The 3,819-nt window shown below is 44.0% G+C and overlaps 1 non-coding gene across 1 annotated transcript; it reads right to left on the bottom strand.

Moving 5' to 3' along the window:
• Window positions 1–1,717: 1,717 nt before the first annotated feature.
• On the bottom strand, window positions 1,718–1,790 carry trnav-uac (transfer RNA valine (anticodon UAC)). The gene has a single exon. It is a non-coding gene; the product is annotated as a tRNA-Val (tRNA).
• Between the last annotated feature and the right edge of the window lie 2,029 nt (window positions 1,791–3,819).

Below are 3,819 nucleotides of genomic sequence, written 5' to 3'. Positions count from 1 at the left end.
CTCTGTCGCTCTCAGTGTAAATGTCTATCTGTGATCCTCTGTTTATGTCAATGTGCTTCAGTTCCCCAAGGGGATGAACACATTTTTATCATCACAAGCTTTATTCACATGAGTTAAACTCAGAACAAGCTGAGACACCAAGTGGAAATCAGGATTTCTATCCCTGTATTTTGGAATATGAACGGCTTTAAATGCTAGTCGGGTTAGCTCAATCGATAGAGCATGAAACTCTAAATTCCGGGGCCATGTATTTGAGCCCCACGCTAGGCACCATTATTCCTGAAAACTTTGCAGCTTCCATGGGTGATAGCCAGCTCTCCATTGCTCCAGCAGTATCACCGCTCAAACTGAGTCTTTCTCCGTCCCACTTTGTGAAAAATCGATTTGGTTGTTTCTGAGTTAAAATTGCCCTCTGCTTCACTGGAAGTTGTGACTGTTCAGTGCTGAGGATTTGGCGCTTTCACTGGCAATTCCCGGTCAAGGAATTCCTTTTCCTTACCACTGTGTGAACTGTCACAATGAACAGAAATTCCTGATTAAATGAAACCAGGTTTGGCAGCGTCTGTGGAGTGAGAAACAGAGTTAATCTTCCAGCTGGATGATCTTTCATCAGAGCTGGAAAAGTCAGAGATGTAACAGGTGGAAAACAAGTCCAGAGGCGAAGGGGAGTGAAAGGACAAAACGGAAGGACTGTGATAGGTTACAAGGCCTGAGACAGAAACTGACGAAAGGGATGATAGTGCAAAATGTGGGTGGGAATGGGACAGATTTATCTTCCTGCTGTTCAAACTGGCAAAAATATCACTCTTGATCAACCAATCACAACTACCCTTTCAAAGTAACTTTCTATAATTGTTTCATTTCCATCCCCACTGCTGCTGCCTTCACAGTCATTCCATCATCGTCAACCCATTCCAGCAAAATCCACCTTCTTCCCTTGTGTTCAGCTCTTCTGACGTCATGGAACTGAGTAAATTCAGTGAGAATTTTTTTGTCATTTGACACAAGATTCGGAACCAGACCTGGGAGAGGTTTGTGTCGGTGTAAACAGTGAAATCTCCCCTATTACCGCTATATTTTGCCGTGAACCACCGTCTCTATAGTCAGTGATTTGCAGCCTGCCATGCGCTTCTCTCATTCCTTATCTTCACCTCTGTATTTGCTCGCGACCTGTTGAACGGGTGACATTTCAGGCTCTGATGCAATACTCCAGCTCCCACTCCACTGATTCAGGCGGAACTGATATGCGTTTTCAGTTTTCAATCAAGAAGTAATGCATATTTATATTAATCATTCTCATGACATTTATAAGCGCCGAACCCTAACCACTAGACCCCCAGATTTGCAGCTTTACAGCCCGGCTTATCCATGCTTTCTGTGCCTTTTATTTTCATTTCAAACCTCTTTCAACAGAGACACTTTTCTCCGACAAAATGACACGTTTCTCTAGAACACAACCGACTTCTTCAGCCAATGACAACAGCGATTGCTGTTAGCTGGAGCAGCATTCATTGTCTCACAGTCCCGGATTGTCATTGGATCATTAAACAACAAAAAAAGACAGATATCGCCAACTCTCCTGTTACCCGGCGAGTTCCAACAGATAAGGCGAAAAGCAAGTGCAATACGGCTGTGAGACACTGCATTCAGCTAATATTCAACAACAAGAAGGAGCAACGCAGCTTTTCCTGTTACTTAAATGTGAAAGTTGCGGTAAAGTTTCTGCCCGGTTTCGAACCGGGGACCTTTCGCGTGTAAGGCGAACGTGATAACCACTACACTACAGAAACTCCACTGATAAGTGCATCTGACTACAATGCAGTTCCGCAATAGCATTTTTGGGTCTTTGTTTTGAAGAAATGGAATTCGGCTGTTCTCATTAGGAATGCTGGAGACAGACTGATCAACAATGTCATCATCAAATGGCACAGCAGGTTGGATGGTCATTAGATCATCTCTTCTGTGCCAGCTTCTTTTTTAAAGAGGAACCAATTCGTCTCAATATAATTCTCTCTCTCCATAAGACTAATTTTTCTCTATTTCAAGTAACTGTCTAATTCACTTTTGAAGAAGGAGTTTCTGCAGAATCCATGCACAGTTTCCCTTAATTAACAAAGTTTTCCCGACCAAGTAACATGAAGATTTGGACTTGGGTTTCTTCCAGTCCCTCGAGGGGTGGATCCGAATCCCAGCGCTGCCACAGTTTAAGTCACATTGCCACTTTGGGGAACTTTAGGAATTCCCTTTCAGAGAATAAGAGGAGATTCTAGATTACTATAGGGCGGGTTGTGAACTTTATTTTGTTTGGAAAAACGCGGAGAGTCAACACAAATATAAATTGTTGTGGGGGGAAGGCAGGTGTGTGGAATTGGTTGAGTTGTTCTTCCAGAGATCCAGCACAGGCACGACGGGCCGAGTGACTTATTTTGCAGCCATTTCTGATTGGACAAGAACACATTTGAGCTCGAAAGCTGTTGTTAGTCGTGGCTGAATGTTTAAGGTGATGGATTTCAAATCCATTGGTCCCTCCCGCTGTAGGTTTGATTCCTGCTGACTACAGTTCTCATTCCTCATTTTAACCAGGTGTCACCAACCTCATCCCTGCGGCTCCTGTGAAACTGACAAGGCGACACGCGGCAGAAATTCATCACTGAAAGTAACTGACACACATCAAATTCTGCCGCTTTCATGTCGCATCTTTTAATTTCCTGTTCTCCCTCTCAGACATTTCCAGGTCTATCAAATGTCATCCATCTGGAACTTCAGCCTCCACCTCGTTTTACTGAATATGGTCGATTTTCCGTTAGCTCAAGTTAACAGGTGACTCCATAGCTCAGTGGTTACAGTACTTGTCTTGTAAGTCAGGGGGCGCGAGTTCAATCCTTTCAGGAACCTATGGGTAACCTTCAGCTGAGATGGCAAAATTATGTGGAAAGCTGAGAGACTGCAGAACAATATAGAAGAAGCAATTTAATAAGTTAAAATACTGTGGATGCTGGAAATCTGTATTAACAACAGAAAACGCTGGAAAAATTCACCATCTGACAGCATCTGTGGAGATAGAAACAGAGTCAATGTCTCGAGTCCTTGTGACTCTTCAGAGCGAAAGAGAAGCAGAAATGTGATGCAGTTTATACTGTTATACGAGGGGTTGGCTGGAGCAGGTGGGAAGGTCAGCGCTAGGTGGGGGCTCAGGAAGGGTTGACAAAGGAGTCAGGGACACAAGACAAAGGGAGTGTTAATGACAGCGGTAAGGGCGAAAAAAGATACTGATTGTGGCATAAAGGCAAGAAAGCAGAATGTGTGAAGAGCAGAACAAGGATCAGCACTTTGTGAAAGAACAACATAGAACAACTGACAGTTGGCTCTTTAGGGGCCTTCCTCCTTACTTTCCAAGGGCCAAAACACTCCTTTCAGGTGAAGCAGCGCTTCACTTGCACCCCCTTCAATTTGGTCCACTGCATTCGCTGCTCCCAATGCGGTCTCCTCTCCACTGGAGAGACCGAACGCAGACTGGGTGACCACTTTGTGGAACAACTTCGGTCTGTCTGCAAGTATGACCCAGACCTTCCTGTCGTTTACCATTTCAACACCCCACCCTAATCTCATGCCCTTCACTGGTATTATCATCGAAATAGAACAGAAGCAAAGGAGCAGGAATAGGTCATTGGGAAAATCGAACCAACTCCGCCAGTTAATCAGATTATCCTGCACTTTGTAACATACAGAAATCATCTCCACTGCTAACTTCATTATTTCAATGTTTCACTATTTCAGTGTTTCAAATGATGTGGTTTTTTCCCCTGTGGTGACTGTGCG

The sequence above is a fragment of the Cetorhinus maximus genome, chromosome 23 (assembly GCF_964194155.1).
Source record: "Cetorhinus maximus chromosome 23, sCetMax3.hap1.1, whole genome shotgun sequence".
In the NCBI taxonomy this organism is placed as follows: domain Eukaryota; kingdom Metazoa; phylum Chordata; class Chondrichthyes; order Lamniformes; family Cetorhinidae; genus Cetorhinus; species Cetorhinus maximus.
The sequence above is the reverse complement of the archived record's forward strand: the minus strand, read 5'-3'. Positions and strand labels throughout refer to the sequence as shown.